This window comes from Pogonomyrmex barbatus, unplaced genomic scaffold (assembly GCF_055798465.1).
Source record: "Pogonomyrmex barbatus isolate J1 unplaced genomic scaffold, ASM5579846v1 scaffold1, whole genome shotgun sequence".
Taxonomy (NCBI): Eukaryota; Metazoa; Arthropoda; class Insecta; order Hymenoptera; family Formicidae; genus Pogonomyrmex; species Pogonomyrmex barbatus.
This window is the reverse complement of record NW_028297098.1, coordinates 6000823-6019408: the sequence shown is the minus strand read 5'-3', so window position 1 is coordinate 6019408 and position 18586 is coordinate 6000823. Positions and strand designations below refer to the sequence as shown.

General features: G+C 43.6%; 1 protein-coding gene across 1 annotated transcript in view; it reads right to left on the bottom strand.

Annotated features, from left to right (window-relative positions):
• msi (RNA-binding protein musashi) overlaps positions 1 to 18586 on the bottom strand; it is a gene marked incomplete at its 3' end in the record, with an annotated part of 61171 nt that overhangs the window by 27789 nt on the left and 14796 nt on the right. The window lies entirely within an intron of this gene.

The following is an 18586-nucleotide window of genomic DNA, read 5'->3' as shown; positions in this document are numbered from 1 at the left end:
AATATTATTGCACACCATTTCCAGGATGCCACTACAGATTTTAGCGGCCGTTTGCGTTTAATCGGATAAAGTATGTTTGGCGGATAACTGCGCGAATAATACCCTTCTCGGTGAACATACGATGTACGATATTTATATTAGTATTTAAACTGACATATTTACATGCGTAACGTGATTTTGTTCGCATCCGACAGCCCTCACACAAACACACGCGCGCGCGCGTATATTCATAATGTCCCGTTTCCAGCGCATTATATTTTAATGAAGATTCCTCGATGAATCTGTGTACTCATTTCGTTTTAATGCCAAAAGTGAAAATTGAGAATTTATCATCAATGAAAAAAAACTGCATAATTTGTTATCTATTATCTCTAAAAATACACACACACACACACACACACACACACACACACACACACACACACACACACACACACACACACCAGAAATAAAATGGAGCACTTCTTGGTTTGTACGTATTTAAAAAAATAATTGACACACACGTCTTTGCACCCTTATGGTTCTCCGCATAATATACAGCAGTTCTCTACGTAGAGCCGAGAGCAAAAAGAGGGTACGAGGCACGAAATCGGGATTGGATCGGATCTCCGCTACAGTAACTGCCACGTGATAATAGAAGCCCGACGGGTCTGCGCCGGGTCGGGCCAGGTGATAGTTCGTGCAGATCCAGTCTCGCAGGCCCTTTCTGCTTTCCTCCTTGCACCCCCCAATGCGCGGCGGCCATACGACAGCTGTTGATCGTCGTTTCGTAATAATGCGCCAGACCGTGTCGTCTAGCGGGGTTAGACGTGATCACGTAGACGTGATCATCTACGATCTCGCGGAGAGACTACAATATCGATCAACATCTAACGATCGCACACGGTCACGTTCGGTTCGATATCGATTCGACTAATTTTTTCCCTCTACCTTGTGACCGTCCCTCGCCGTCCGTCTACTCAATGCTCAACCATCGGTTTCGAGGAACGGCTCGGAGAGAAGCCCATCGTGTCGGCGCCATCGTGCGGCTCGCATCATCATCGGGCCGACACAAAGAGCCCATTCAACGACGGTACAACGATCCTGCTCTCTGGGACTGCAGAGGCCGACAGGCCGCCTGCTTGCCCGGCCTGTCTGCCTACTGTCGTGCAACACGGCCTTCGGCAGATGCGGCGGCGCGATGCGCCCGGCACGGAATGCATTTCCACGGAACTCGCCGCGTCGCTTTTTCTTTCGGGACGCGTCCGAGTTGCGGACGAAGAAGAAGAGGCAGAGGCTCTCTCGCTGATTCTAGACTCGACGTAATAACGTAATTGGCAATTCGACGTGATGTCGGGCATTCGATCCCTCAGCTACCTACGCTACGAGATTTTCTCCGCTAATAAGGTAGAGGCACAACGGCGCGATTGTTTAATACGTCATCTTCATAAAAATGGGAGTAAAACAAACGCACACACATACGTAGAACGGGAAGTCCCCAGATGATTAGTCACGTAAAGTTCTCGATTCTAACCGAGCGGAGCTTTCCGTGAGTAATTTACGGCGGTGCCACGCATTCGTTCGCGAGCGAACGAACACATTTGTAGAAAGCGAGAGCGGAAAAGGCACGAGAGAGGCCGGGATGAAAAAGGTGCGCCTGATGCAAGCGAGAAAGTCGTCGATTTGGCCGTGCGGACTTGGGACACGTTAGATGTGGTCGGTGTTGGCTTTTCAGCAACAGTGCTAGATGGAATCGCAGTTGCGATTACGTTGCGCAAGTTACGTCCCAGAAAACGACAGAGTAAACAGCGCGGAAAAGCGCGTCTCGTAACATATCGCGTAACTCTATCGCACGCGATATTCCGCGCCTGTAATTGGCAGGATCTTGATTCTGCTGGCAGTCGACTGGCTCGCTTTAATTATTTCGTGAATTATTGCGTTAACCAGCGACGTCATCTCTCGTTGGACGTAGTTGCGCGCAGGATATGAAAATGCATTTCCTGTTTTCGGAGTGGTATAATCGATTCGATTTTACCTTCGTCGCGGTATCGTGTGGCAACACGATTAGGCACTTTCCGAAGCGACCGTACGTTCTCTGTACCGGAAAAGATCGCGCCAGCTGGTAAACGAGGCAGGTTTCGAACCGGATGGTTTTCGTGTTCCAACGTCGGAGATTGGCGGTTTTAGCCTCGCTCTTTTCACATTCAGTTCGAGAACTCTTCGACCGAAATCATAGCGCGATAGTTTTTACAATCTACCGTTTCGCATTGTGTAAAAACTTCAAAAAGATTCCACGTAACGTTAATTATGTAACAAAGTTACAAAAATCCTTTGATATATTTAATAAAACGAGATATTATTGAATTTAAGCACAATATTGTAATTTTCTGGAAAACTTATTAAGTCGAATTTAATAGTCAGTGGGAGTAGATATTTTTTACTCTGCGATTTATAAAAACACAGTTTGCATCGCATCGCAACGGCCGTATCATTACGCTCGGGAAGAAAAACGGCTGGCGAAACGCGCCTCAGCAGGGCGATAAATCTATTTCGCATTCGTCATCTTTAAATAAAATGCATCTCGTGCCAGCGCGTATAGAAAGAAGTTTTGCACGTATCCCCAACGCGGTGAGAGAGCAGCTGTTCCTGCACACCTGGCAAAGATTTTGGAGCCCCTGGGACCATGGGTCCGGCTATTCGTCGGGAATTCCTTCGAAACCCACCGCAAATTTTATGTGTACGCCGGACTTTCGACGGACCTATAACGTGATGGATATACGCGATATTCGCATATATTCATCCGATTTCATTTTTACCCGAATCTATATCTAATCATTTTTATTTAATTAAACGTATTAATTCGCGTCACATCGCCATACAACAGATACAACGAAAGTACAACAGGTTTTCTAATGCCGCCGAGTCTGCACTTGTAACGGTAAATAAATTCGGTCAACATAACTGGCATCGAGATTCGCGACGTCGAGTCGTTTTATCGCGTTGCTCATTGCGTTTCTAATGGAAGGAAGTCACTTACAATTGCAAACAGAATAATTCTGACGGATGAAATGAAGTTTCATATCGCGTGGACTCTCTCGAAGAATCGGTTCGAGCGGACTTCGATTCTCCGCAAAGATCAATAGCTCTTGCACCATGAATCTCTCTGAGGGAGAAGCCTAGGAATTATTAACACCGCGGCATAAATAATCCACGTTATTCTACGGTAATTGAGGAGACTTCATAAACGGGAATCTGAATCCGCAATTTCAATGTATTCGCGTAGACTTAATCCATATTGATGTGAATAATTTACCGCAATTGGCAGTCAGGTATCAATGAGAAATCGGATTAGCATTAATTATCGGGATATAATTATCAAAGCCAGATCGCGATCGAATTCACGGAAATTTCTTGACAATTGTCAAGAATGTATCATATATCAAGAATATTTCCTGTGTATTATTTTTGAAGATGACTTATTACGACTGATTCGCTAAGAAATATGTGAATGTTCATCCGAACGAAAAATAGGATTGAAATATATAAAAAATAAATTAATGCGATATCGGTTGAATTTGTAAGACGATCAAGTCTGCTGACTCAGACATTATACATTTTCGTAATTAATCTCGTTCAATATAAAATAGAATATAAAATTATTATATGTATTAATAGCTGCATTATTATAAAAAAGTATGTATAAATATAAATGAATACAAAAGTTATTGTTTAATTGACAATATATTTATAATAAAAATGTATATATTATAAATGTATACATTTCTATTAAAAATTGCATAAATTTTACTTGTTCATAATTTTTCGCATAGTTCTTTCTTTCAGATAGCTGTTGCTCACATTAGAGAAATATTATTCTAAAATATCAGTTTTCGCGAAAGAAAGAAAGGAAACTATGAGATATTAAATAAATGAGAAATCGGCGGGAAGCAAGGACCGACGTACGTAAAGTCGAAGAGAACGATGAGAAAAGAGATGAGAAGCAGAAAAGGAGAAAGAGAGAAAAGAGACGGAGAGAGGCCAGCGCGCCGCATGGAGAGGCAAATAAAGAAGCAAAAATCGAGCGAAGTGAAGGAATGCTCGACCTTGGCGTCTCGTTCGTGAGGACTGTGGCACCTCTCCTCAATCAGAGGCCAGATGAAATCGAGAGAAAGAGAACAGTGTTCGTTGCAGAGCGAATCTTATCAGCGCACCACGCCTTTCGCGTATCTCGCGGATCGTTAAGCCTCAACTTCGCCAACGGCCATCGAAATCAATCTCGCTTGTTCCATATTTTATGTAAATGCATTTTTTTCTCTGTCACGATCGCAAGATGTTTATAAAAGGAAACAATAAATTTTGAAGTCTCGCTCGCACTAAACTCGAAATTTATCATATATTTGATTAAGTCTGCTGTGTCATTCATTTACATTTTATTACTCGTTAAGCAACGACTGTTTTTTTTTTTTTTTTTTTTTTTAACACCACGTTACCTGCGGCGAGTTAATTAAAGCCGGTTAATGCAACTGGGTTGAATTCCGACGAGGAGCAATATATTTACATGAGCAGACGGTTGTTTTTCGACATTTATACGAGAGCCTCGTAATCGTGCGCCGCCGCCGCTGTTGCTGTTACTGTTGCCGCTGCTGTTGTTCCCGAAACCAATGTAATTTCCACGCGAGTCCGCCGAATTTCTCGATGTCAAAAAACGCATGGGCACCTCGCGCACAGACGCAGTGTGAGAAAGTTTACGCGATTTAACGCTACCGATGCAAAATATTTTTGCGCGTGGGAGACGATCGCTCGGACGACGGGCGGGGAGTGGTGACGAAATACAGAACGTAACACGACGTGTATTTATATGCGTGCACGCGCGTCACTTTTAACCGCCCGTACGCATCGCTCGAACTAATCTCTCTCTCTCTCCCAAGTGGACGCGGGGAAAAACGCTTCGCGTCGCCTCATAAATCATTCGGCGTGCGCGAAACGATATCGGGGCGAGATCGCGCGCCGTGCGGGCCCCCTCCCCCTCCTGCCCTTCACCCAGTTCGCTCGTTAAAAACGGGACGTTTCGCAGACAGGACAAATGCATCGCGTCGAAGCTCGAGAGGGGAAAAAAGGAGCGAAAAGGTGTTTAGCGCGGCCAAAAACTGGCATCGAGCGGTGGCCGTGGCTTTTCTCGAGGAACGAACCACAATCGCGATTCCCGCTCTTCGCCTCTTCACCGTTATGCGTATTTGCTGTCACGAATTGAAAACGGAACATCAGCCGGCGCGAAATCGTCATTGTCGTTAAGAGAGGTTCAGAAGTAAAAAAACTCAGGAAAAGATAAGAGAAAAAAATAAAGAATTGTATAAATATTATTTGCTATGTCGAGTATGATCGAGAAACATATTTGCCGAATAATTTCCAACGATAATTAGAAACGCATAATCTCATAATCTACTTCGTAAAAAAAACATTTATCAAACCTAGTATTATCGCTAACCGTCAATTATTAATTCGCCGCGATAAATTAATGATTATCCATCCGTACTTCCACTATCCATTCGATACGCGTTCGGATCGCGCATTCGTAAATTCCGCGTTGTTAAAATTCGATCGCGTGCTTCGCAATGCGAAGATCTGAAGATGAAAGAGGACGGATTCGGCTATTTATCTATTCGGCTCGAGTAAATAAGAATGCGAGAAACGCGCGAGGAAATTTTGCAGTACGAAACAGTGCTCGTCACGTGATTGCATAATATCGATCGCGAAGCTGCTCCAAGTACAAGATTGTGGAACGTTGTATGTGCAAGTTGCCGTGAGCAAGCCGCCGCGAGTAATTCGATGCTCGGCAAAGGTATCTCCCCCCGTCGAATCACGTTTCCAAGTGGCATTACGCAAGAGGCAATGTCGTCGCCATGACAGCTTTATGATCGATAAAACGGATTCGATCAAATAAGAATCCCGGCTATGTCAACCGCGACACTTTTCTTCGCTGGACTGTCACTCGAATTTCAACCGATCCAATCGAATAATTTTCTCCGTCCGGGTTCCTCTTACATAGAATTATCAACGCCAGTCAAGTAGAAATAACGAAAGAGAAAGACAAGGAGGAAGGCGAGAGAAAGAGAGAAGGAGACAGAGGGAGAGAGAGAAAGATATACTGCGCGCTTCACTGAATAACGATAAATCTCTCAATAGTCGTTAATCGATCACCGTGAATCACGATTGGAGACATTCGTCTCGGAGCGTAGCTCGAAAAAGAAACTGAATTCTGCGCCTGCATTGACGCAAGGCAAGCATAAACAGCTTTGCGCGACTCGCGTAGCTATTTCTATAGAGCATATCTAATTATTTCTACGCTATGCAAGTTCCGACTTTGACAAAGTCCAAAGTAATTTTTACATTTCAAAATCGAAAATATATTTCAAGATATGAGGATGCACAATAATCGCCAGCATTTCATTTCTTTGCACTAGCATCAATTTAAATAATGATGAATAATTAACATATTGCATAAAGATTCGCACGGAACGAATATTTTACCAAGATATTGCGTAAAATTCTATGCAATCGTGTTTTTTCCGCATTATTCGTCGGAAACGCACCACGTGTCGTTAATGAACGATAAAATAGTTTTAGCGGTGCGACGAGTCGCTAACGTTTTACCGACCGCTTGTTACAACTTCAATTAGGCAGGTGTCCTATGACTAAAATGCAATTAGAGATTAACCACGCGATTGTAGCGTTATATGTAACGTCGGCATATAATAGCTGATTAAACGACGAAATCTCATATGTCGATTATAATTTGGCACCTTTATACGCCATCACAATTCCGCATATGCGTAACGCACATCATCGCATGATGCATTATGACTCTATCATATTTAAAATTAATATTTAGCAAGTAACAATAAATTCATTTGATTGGTTCGCATATCGCATAAAAATAAATGTCTATAGACTCAATGCTCGTGCACCTTGATATACCTACTTATATCCAATTTACTTAGACGAACTATGACTAAGGAGGAAAAAAGAAGAGAGAGAGCGTCATTTTCAATCTGCGTAGGGATCTTGTAGAACGCAAGAAATAAAAGAGACAGAGAGAGAAAAGCAATCAGCGAGAAAAACGAAAAATTATGAAAATAGAAGCGAAACTCGGGAAGGCGAGGGGGATGCGAAAGAAGAACGGCGGGAGAAGAGAAAACACGACGGTGTTGCGCTTCGATCAAGGTCTATGTCATTGGAAACTGAGATCGATTCCCCGTTTGTTTTTCCGTCTTTCTTTTTTTCTGCACCGTGGATTCTGTATCGAGAATAGTTGAGATATCGCGTTGTTTCGAGGGAGTCCCAGACACGCAAACGTCGAGCAAAAGTTATCGAGACGAGGCTACGATCCTTTGTGTGGTAACGTAACAAGAACGCGAAGTATTCGCTTTTTGTATTTTTCAATTTCGACAATACGCATGATATACGGAAAAAAATATTATATACCAATCTAATTAGATCTAACTAGGTAAAAATAATTTTGTTAATTTAATAACATCTTGACAAAGAAACACACACACACACACACACACACACACACACACACACACACACACACACACACACACACACACACACAGAGAGAGAGAGAGAGAGAGAGAGAGAGAGAGAGAGAGAGTTAATTTTAAATCAAGACAAATATATTCTCATATATGAGCAAAAATATTATAATCTTTTTAAAAATTTTAGTCTTGATTTGATAGAATTTATATTGACGCAAGTATATTTTTTGCTCAAATTTCTATTTGAAGATTATAATATTTTGATTTATATGAAAAAATGTAGTCTTGATTTAATAAATTTTGTGTGTGTATATTTCATTGATCAATGAAATTTCTTTCCATGTATATAAATTATATAAATACGCGTAACTCAAAACGAATCTATTTCGTGAAATAAATATAAAATATAAAATTTTTATGTATCGTATATATCGTTGACGCCACTCAAAATTATTCGCGCATAAAAATTGCATTGCATGTATAAAAAAATTATTATTTCTATAAATAAAAGATATTATAATTGCCATCATCATGTTCGCCTCGTTTAAAATCATTTACATGTAAAAAATCGTTTTGCATATTTTTTGTACAAAAAAAATCCTTTTCTGGATTTATTTCTCGCACGATTTCTGAAGTAAAATTTCACGACCCTCGTGCGACGTCGTCACGATCTGTGCGCGAAAAAAGGAAAAGAAGCGAGAAAATTATATATGCCTGAGTTAATTCACCAATTCATTGATGGAATTGGTAGAAAAAAATTCATGTAGGAGAACATACATTTAATGCCGTGCTTGGCAGAGTCAGGTTTCTCACCGATGGATGAAATCTGGCGTAAAATATCGATGAAACATCCGTACGAATCGCAAGATCGTCAAGATGTTCCGTGCATCACTGGATATTATTCCGCGTCTTGTTTTGACGTCGCCATGACGACCCGATCTCGCGGTGGATGGAAAAGGGTGAGCGAAAGAGAGAGAGAGAGGGAGAGGAGAGAGAGGGCAAAAGCAGACGAAGGAGTTGCCGACCTAAGCTAACCTAATCTAACCTAACGTGATCGTGACAGCTCGTCTCGTGTTCTCTGCCCTGCCGCGACATCGCGTTGCCAGGACAACGTAGGAAGCTTTTCAACGAAAAGAAGCGAGGAGGAGAAAAAGAGAGAGAGAGAAAAGGAGAGAAAGAGAGAGAGAGAGATAGCGCGAGAAAGGCAAAGAGAAAGGAGCGATCGCCATCGTCCGGCGCTTCTTTTCCTCTCCCTTTTTCTCTCTTCACACACAGAGATCGGTGACTGACGATTTGATCCCGGTCTCCCGGTCGGATCGATTTAATCGCGATTCCGTGACGAGGCGTCGCCGGGAAAGCGGGCGGACGAGCGAGCGATCGCGCGAGAGAAAAGCGCATGAGAGGAGAGCCCGGAAGGAAGAGAGAAACGGACGGATATTAACGGGAAAAAGGAGACGGAATAGAAGGAGGCATAGGCCAAACTATGAATGTCATAAATGTAGCTCCTGCCAATAAACGGGCGTCATCTCGATGGAGCATCACGGGCGGACATTGGTGAAAATGATCTCTCCATCTGTCAATTAATTTCTCCGCGCAAGAATTTGCGAGAGGAGACGCGTGCGTTCGGCGCGAGTTGACCTTCGGCGAACTGTTAATTTGAACGATCTAATAGGTTGTATCACCGACTAATATTCATTGTGTAGATTTAAACGCCGACGTTATATAATTTTGCAAGAATTTAAATTGAGATCTCAGTTGCTCGAACGGCGAATTCTCCGAAAAGGAAGTTTCTCCTGTTTAGTAACGGGAAACATATTTACAACGTTTAACGTACTTCTTGAAGGAAATACGATTTAGCGAGATACGCCGAGCGGGTTTATACACAAAGCGACGATCGGGCCAGCGTTGAGAGCGTGACAGCGTGACAAAAACAAACTGAGGAAAAGGGGAGGGGATTCGAGGAGAAACACGGGCACAGGCAGCCTTTCGTTTACGAAGGCTCACGTTTCGCCTTCCAGATTTACAATAATAAATACAGTTCGTCCGAAGGTTTTCTCACGGAATACCAGATCTCAATGATTCTCCCTCACCTGAAATCTCGCATGATTCACGACGCTTTCCGGCCAGGATCCGTTGTTTCCGGACAGGAGAAATATAAAAATGCGTCGCCAGGATGCGGATGTTTGTATTGCAAAACAAAGGAAGGATCGTCTCTGAAAAATCTCGTCTCATGCACGGAGAGAAACGTCGGGATTTTTTGGATTTCGATCGCGAGAGGAACCTCGCGGGCACGTCGATCGAAAACTGTCGTTCGACCACCCACGCGTTGTTCTCCCAACGGAGGCAAAAACGCGGGCGGATGTTTTTACAACTATCCGAAAACACTCGCGCGCCCGCGCCTGAAAAATATCCCCACGGAAAAAAACAATGTCGGCAGGCGCGCGAATCGCGTCGCCGGGAAAACCGACACCGCCGATTGCGGGCCTCGATTTCCCCGTGGGAAATAACACTGTCCCTTCCGATACCCCGAAATACTCCCGAGTGGGTAGAGGACGCCGATTAAAGAGAGAAAAAGTTTGAGTATCTTACCCCATCGCCGGGAAGGTTGCGTAGGGAAACATCCTCGTTCACTTCCAGGATCCCAACGTCGCCGGCTCCCTCACTCGTTGGCTTCTCCGTCTCTCTTTCTCTCACCCACTTTTTCTCCCTCGTTCTCCCACCCTGGCTGTCGTGTCTCGAGAGAGGGCGATCGGCCGCGGAATAGTCACAGGCACACAAGTTCAAGGTCGCGGTAGGTTAGGCAGGTATTATCCGGACCGAACGTGTCCACGTTAGAGGCGTTAGACACGCGTGCGCCCGCGCACACGGAGAGACGCGTGCGGACGAAGAAGCGCGCCGGTAACGCGCCGATCTCGCCGTCTCGAGAAACGCCGAGAGACAAAGGATCGCGCACGTTGCGAACGTGCGCGGCGCGACACACAAAGGAACACACCGGCGTGCTTAGCGTACCGTGGAGGGTCCCAGCACCCTGCCGGCGGCGTCACAAGTTCCTCGTTGATTTTTTAGGTTAGCGGTCGACCGCGGGACCGATCGACCGGACAGGAACGACGACGGCGTCAATGCGCGGTCTCACGTCTCTCGCGACGAGCCTCGCGCACTCCGAAGCGCGGCGGTGTGTGGCAGCTGTATACGCGCTTCAGCCGTCTACACGCCGCGGTGGTGGGGCGCCTACTGAGCGCGGGGAGTGGTGGGGATGAGGGATCGGCCGGCTGAAGGGATCCCAGACGGGGTAGGGGTAGATAGGTTAGGTTGGGACGCGAGGGGGAATAGTACCAGCGCACCCTTACGCGGCGGCGGCAGCCGCGCGTACTACGTACGTGCGGTATGCGCGACTGTGTGGGTGTGTCGGTGCGCCGTCGCGCGTTACGTGTGTCCGTGCGCGCACGTGTGTGCACGCGCGCGTCGTGCAGACGGAACAGAATGTGTGCCGATATACCGCCGCGTCGCGCCGCGCCATGCCGCGCCACGCCGGTTCGCAGTTTCGCTGCTCTGCCCTTCGCTCCGGTAAAAGACTGGCGCATAGCGTGCCGTACGCGCGCGGGCGCCCAAGGAGTCCTCGCAGTGGTGCTCAATCGTTGAATTTTCAACTACCGTCGCGGTTTCGAGAGGTGAGAATTTCGCCCCGAAAGGGGGATCGAAAGTTTCGAGGGGAGCAACCTGATAATCCGCGAGATAAGAACGCGATCGGACGAAGTTGGATCTCGCGACCTCCAAATTTGCTCCAGATTTTATAGGCGTTAATAGAGTTTAAATTCGAAAACATCACGCGGTTTTCAACGTGTAGAATAACGATTTGACCCGTGATTAAACCTATTCGGTAAATCATCCTGATGATTATTCGCGCTCCATGCGCGGTCGCAGTTTAATCATCTGCGATGTAATCTGCATTTTTTATAAAAACGCGAAATGTTACGACTTAAATGTTATGAATGCACAAAGACGTATTTTATATTTGTTAATTATTAAGACTTCAATTAACCAGAGCGACCGCACCTGCCCCCCCCCCCTTCCTCCTTCTCTTTCTCCGGTTGCGTAGTGGAAAATTGATGGTAGATAAAATCTTCGATGCCGCACCTAAAGCATAATCAATTTTATAATATCGAACGTTTAATTAAGCCGAGTAGATGTACAGGGTGTCCCGGAGGGTTCCTCATCGAGGAACTGTCTTTTGCAATTGTTAACGATGCTTAGGTCGACAAGTTACGACATGCTCGCGACGTTATTTTCTTTGGATCCGCCATTCGCGGCCGTCGGTGTTCGCGAGAAAGGATTCTCGAGAAAATTGCCGCCTCGGTATTGTTGCAGATCCGGTCGGTGTGCGTGCGAAGCACAAAGGAACGTGGGCCCGGCGAGAAAACCAGTATGGGTACCATGAAGCGAAAGGATATATCGCGGCCCGACGCCATTGGTTATGCAATAATCGCGATTACACGTTCCGCACAATATGTGTAAGCAAACATGGGAAATGTAATTTGAATGAGATATTCGATTACACGCACCGTTAAACCGGAGCGTTCGAAGGGTGCCAAATTAACACGTGTTCCTCCATATTTCTCAATGAGACGTCTTTTTGCCTGATGCGGTGATGATTTAAGACTCACCTCTGTGATCGATTAATTTATAACCTGCAGTGAGAAGACGTGTTTACGAAATTACCGACCTGAATTACGGTACTTGGCGAATAAACGAGTTAACTCGCTTTCAGGATATTTTCAATCCTATTCGCGATCCCCCCCTGTCTAATCCTCCCCCCCCCCCGTTAAGTAACGACTCGATCTTTGCTTCCCCCTTGACTCGACCGAGCAATTTTAAGCAGGCCGCAAAACGCTTTCGGGAGGTACGAGAGAGGCGGGGGCTTAACCGCATATCCTCGGCGCACGAAAATGCACCACCGCGCTCGACACTGCGATTTTGCATAATTGAGAGCGAAAAGACGTAAACCGGCGGATGATACAGCGGGATGAACGTGCGCGAGATGCGGGATGAGATATACACGTAACGACAATGCTCTTTGCGGAGACGGACGGCGCAGTCTTCTGAGCTCGCTCGTTTTTCCGCAATATCCACGTAACCGATTTTCACGCTCGTGTTCTCGCCCTCGTTCTCGCTATCCCGCTTAAAACGGCGGACTTCGCGTGGCACGAAAATCACACGAATGCACGAATGTACGAAATGTTGCGTGTTATATTGCGGGAACGATTGCGGGATTCAGGGCGCACTGGCCTTCCTCCAAAATCGTTGCACCGTCGGTCAGATTCCGGATGCACCTGCGTGTGCGTGTAGTAGGACCGGAAGTAAATAATTGATTTTCCTTGAACTGATGTATACAGAATGATCAGAGACACGCCTTTCTTCCTGTGAGTTTAACGCTGCACGGAAAGAATAATTTCGCTATAAGATTTAAAAAATTTGATACAGATACGGATCAAACGGAACATTTATTTTGCTAGCTCATCAAAATTATTATTATTATTATTATTAGCAATAAGTAAAAAGTATTTAAATATGATGAAAATATTGCAAAATTTTTTTGTATTCTAACAATTAAATGTCCTATATATAATTATTTTGATGGCTCAACAACATTATTTTTCAGATCTATGTTCAGAAACTGTTTTTTCTGTGTGTAAATTGAGGACAGTAATTATTGAAATAAACCTTAAGTAATCATTCAGTTTCAGGTAAATACGTCAGTATCCTGTTGCTAAGTTTCATCGATTGTGACTTACTAAGTATAGAGAGAGAGAGTATCTCGAGGATTCGAGCGCCGATTATATAATTATGGACAACGCGGTGGACACTCGTTGAGTTATCGTTTCTTGCAAAATGAGCGTCTTGCCAACGTCTGGCACGTTGCGACAGACACCGCGGCTGAAACTGTCTCGCAATACGTCGCAAGAAAATTCGCTTTGTAATATTCCAACGTAACAGACTTACGAAAGTACTGTTACAGTACTACGGCGAAGACACTTTGAGAAAGGAAAAAAGGAACAAAATCGCCTCGCGAGTTACGTTTCGCGAGACGCGCTCCGCCTGCGGATTGACGTACGCGGGAATATACGAATGCGCTTTTCAGCTTCATAAGGGGAGTCCGGAATTTCCTGTAATTTTACATCCACGGGGAGGATGCGCGTCCTCGTGAAAGATTTCCACAGACAGGCAGGAGTATGCAGTCCATCCCTCCGCGGGAGGGTGTTTCGCGGATGGTATCACGCGACTAACAGACTCGCGAATAACTCGCGCTACTGACTTGCGAGCAAACGATTTCCGCGCGAATCGTCGAAGACAAAGAGCAGGAAACGCTGCTCTCTACGGGCAGCCCTCCGCAGCCCCTGTAACACGACTCCACTCGAGATGAGGCAGACACCTGGGGTTTACCCCTGCAGTCGTAGCGCTTCTCTACCGAAGGAAGGTTGCAAAAAGGAGGGGGGGAGGGAAGGGGATGGGGGAGAAGGGGAGAGAGAGTCGCTTCCGTAAAGATACTGCGTGTTCCGAGCTCTGAGCTCCGACCGGGACGACAGAGAATCGTGCAATTTTATTACGTAAATTCAATTTGCATAGTGCGACCGGCAGCTCCTCGGTGGTTCTCGATGCCACTCGTCGCTATATAACAGCGTTTCTTTCCTCTGGGAGATAACAACGCGTCGGGCTAACGAACTATATTTAAATTGATTTTACCCAAACGAAGTAGGAAAGAGAGGATGTGCCATTAGAAAGGTATCGGGTTACTGCTACGCAATGATATTCCAAAAGCTTTCGAAAAAAGTCTCTTCTAACAAACCCAATGGCTTAAAAATTTTTACTTGACGCCTATGTGTTTGTCCCTTTATTGTCGCGAAGTCAAAATATTTCGAATTATTCACGTTAATCGCACTCCGTTCTAATGCCGCGTACGCGAAATAATGTTGGCTTAAATTAATATTCCAGCTCGCTATATTTGTCGCTCTCCAGGCACGAGTAACGTCTGTATATTTGGCAAGGATTTTGTGTTGTGAACATATTCTCCTCGTGAAAACTCTATTGAGGTCGTTTCTAAAACCCACGTATATCGGAGTACAACATTTCGCAATAAATACCGCGACTCGCGTGATGAAAAGCAATAATTATTAATGACAATAAAATCGTGAGCGATAAATTAAGATCAAATTCAGCATAACAGTGAATGTAAATCTAATTATAACTATCGTTATAATCTAAATCAATTTTTCGTGTTCAATGAAATACTATTAAAAAGGTATTAAATAAAGATCTACGTAAACGTGCTCACACGATTTTAAATTTTTGGTATCACAAAGCAAAAAAAATTCCAACTATTAATTTTGTTCGCGCAATTAGTCCAAAATAATTGGACGATTCGGGGAAATCAACAATAATAATTTCTTTAACGCTGAAATAATAAAAATCGAAGCGAAAACTGCATGCGTGCACGCGTGGCACGGGGCTGGGGGCTAGGGGTGGCGGGGGTAGCGAGGATTTCGCCGTCGAGTCGTTTAAATATCGCGGAAATTGAACCTATAAATTTCTGAGTGCCATAAATTGGCCGACTTACCGCCCGTAAACGACGGCCCTCTCTTTCATCTTCCGTCTACCTACGTTTCCTTCGAGAACAGGTCGCAAGACGCCGAGATACCGAGGCGAGAAATACGAAACTGTGGTGCGGCACTCATGTACCACAGAAAAACCGAATAACAACCCCATAAGTATCGCAAAGTAACGATTACACGGCCAACGCCCAGCAAATATATAGATAATATACGAGATACGTTTATTATTTTTTACATTTCCCGTAAGTCGGGAGGACGTTGCAGCATCTGTGTTGTAAATATTCGCAGAATTTTCCAAAGTGAGTTTCCGTGAAGTTACACGCTTTCAAACTCGAATAAGGGTGTGTATGTGTGTTTTGCGTTTGTTCGGCAAATATTTTTCTCAGGGTGTTTTAAACTAGTGCTCGAAAGAGATATGATCGGAAGGATTTCTCAAGCGAGGAATTATTCATAGGGTGGAATATGGCCGAAATATCGTCGGCAAACTCATATTTGTTCGCAGCCTGGAATGTGAGCGATAGTAAGATAATTGAAAAGAAGAAAGAACGTTAAATGAGAGTATAAACTGGCCGTAGCAAAAGAGCTTTTACTAAAGAGCAAGAGAGGGAGGTGGTTAAGTGCACCACTCTATTGAAGAAAATATACGGAGAAGACTTCGCGCACTTTTACCTCTCGGCAATAATGCGAAATGTTTCGCGCATTTCTTGCAAAATGATTATTTTCCAAAATTCAGTGTCTATTATCATTATTATATAAGAAGTACTTACAAGAAACAACTCGCGCAATGGAGAGAACATTTTGCATTCTTTTTTTTACAGGTATAAGAAATATTGTAAAAGGGAGAAATGGCATATCGGGCGATTTTTAGATAACTTAACGTCGCTCTTCTTTAAAATTGCGTTAATATATTAGCTCTTGTAAAATTTCCCAGACTTAAGTGACATTCGTTCTGGAAACCGGACGTGATAATGATCTGTGACTTCTCGCGATATAACCAGGCTAAATTACTTGGCACGTAGTACAGTTCAGTCAGTTTGACACGTACGTCATTATAATCCATTTAAGCCATTCGGTCATAGGAGGGGAACACGTACACGGAATTTTAATTCCTATATTAAATCTTACATCTTTTGAAATTTCCACGTAGCGCATCGAGGGGCATCGAGGTCCAAATTTATAAAGAGATTGATACATTTTTCATACCTCCTCACCTCAAAGAGTTAGACAAGAAAGTGAAGCGCATAATAATGGATTTTCAATAACGAGAGGGAGGAAAAAAGGAACATGGTGAGTGAATGTATAGCGCGGAGGTGATTCTTTCGCAAGTAGTACAACCCGCCTTGTGCCTGGCGTGCCAGCTGGTACACGTCGTGACGAGTTTTCCCTCAGAGACAACTATCCACCGTACTTTCATTGTGTAAAACAGTAAAAGAAACAATTATTGTGCCATGGCACAAACAAAGAAACAATTATTGTGCCACGCCGAACAGACGGTTCGTATATAAACGAAACTCATTCTACAATTATACATTTTGTGCCATAAAAATATCTGGAATTAATAACCGATATTATCGAAAAAAGCTGCAAAAAATTGTGAATAGTAATAAAATAGATTCTACAAACATGTTGGAAGTTAATTAATTACTCCAGGAAATTATTTGAATCACAACTTTTTTGTTTAAATAATAAATGAATTTTCCTAGCTAATAAATTTGCCACTCTAACTCGATTATTCTTTATTGTGATGTTCTTTGATTTGGGGCAAATCATAATTTTGATGAAAGAAAACTAACGAAAATAATTTGATGAGTCTCTTCCTGGTTAAAATTATTTTGGGATTTTTACTGAAAACAGTTCGCTAGCAATTTTGATAATTAAAGATATTTTATTTTAAAAAAGCTTTACTCTTGAAATTTAGTTTCCTTTTTATACAATATCCTTAATGACACTGTCAGAGAAATAATCTAACGGAAAATGTACAGTCTGCAAAGGATTACCGGTATATATAGTCACGTGTATCGCGGTCACATCAGTTTTTGATATCTTGGTAGCGATATCACCCGGTGAAATCGTTACGAAAAGCTTGCCGTAACGCGGACTTTCTGTTTCGCTTGTCAAGTTTGATATCGTCTCGATCTGAAGGGTCACCACGAAAAGGAATCTGAGTGGATATTCTGATATTTCTGTGATATTTCTTACGACTCAATACGAAAAAATCCTTTACCATTTTTATTAAATTACACAATATAATCGTAATATGTCTCCGGTTGAAAATACTAGAGATATCGTAATATGTAATTTCATTAGCAACGATAAATTTAATGGACAATTGTAAAAGTAGAAAATTTTAGAGATATAACGGAAAGGAATATAGAAAACATATTTCAGAGTAATAAGGATATAATATCAAACCTTGACCGAACTATAAACAGCTTTGCACTTCCATTTGAAGCGATACGTCGATAATGCAATTGTCGTAACAGAACGGTCGCAAATAGAACAGGTGAAATATCAATGACGCGATTATGTCGACAGCTCGAAATAAAAATGTCGAGATCGCGTAACGTTTATCGGTGGCGATTTTAGACACGGGGATAATGCAGAACAGATTGCGGCCGTGCGGTGTACCGTGGCAAAGGCGTTACCGGCCAAGGCAATTCCGCGACACCGGAAACTCGTGGGTCGAGCCACTTCCACCGAAAACTCGTTTATACGACCCTGCTGTGCGGTATGTAGGGCCATCGCTGCGGTTTCCCCGTCGACAGCATGCGATACAAGAGGTGATACACTCTTCCTCCGAGCCACTGAGATAGTCCCGAGGATTGTCCCTCGCGCACGGATTACGCAACAAAAGTGATTCCGCGCAATTCCGCCCGTAATCACAGCCTCGATAATTAACTATTGTACAAAAACCTCGACTTTCTCTCTTAGTACATTATTAGTGTTTTTCACAGGATATTAAATAATCGTTAGAAAGTATATCCTTTCTATTCAAAGTGACAACTAGCTCTGTTTATTTTTATAATAGAACTCAATATTTTTGAAATTGGATAGTGCGGATTCTACCTTTATTCTAGACGTTTTTATTTTTATGATAATTAATTTCATCAATATCATATCAAAATCAATACGACGGCGAGTACTTTGACCGTACTCCATTTAGCTATCGGGATTTCTTATCCGGATTTACGTTTGAGGGATTATTAGCGGACGCATCGGCTTGTGTAAAATTCAAGATAATGGTACCGTAATGTGCAAATCATATCCGCGCGCGAGTTAATCCTGCTAATAGAATTCCTAATGAAAATCTTAAGCTTCGATGGAATGGAAATCGATCGAAAAATTTAGTTTGCCGGATACGATGCGCTCGAGTCTTTTCCGCCGTGGACGGAAAAACGCATTTCGAAATACCTGCCACGAAGACTCGAAACTTGCATAAATATCCATCGCGGCGAAGTCTCTCCC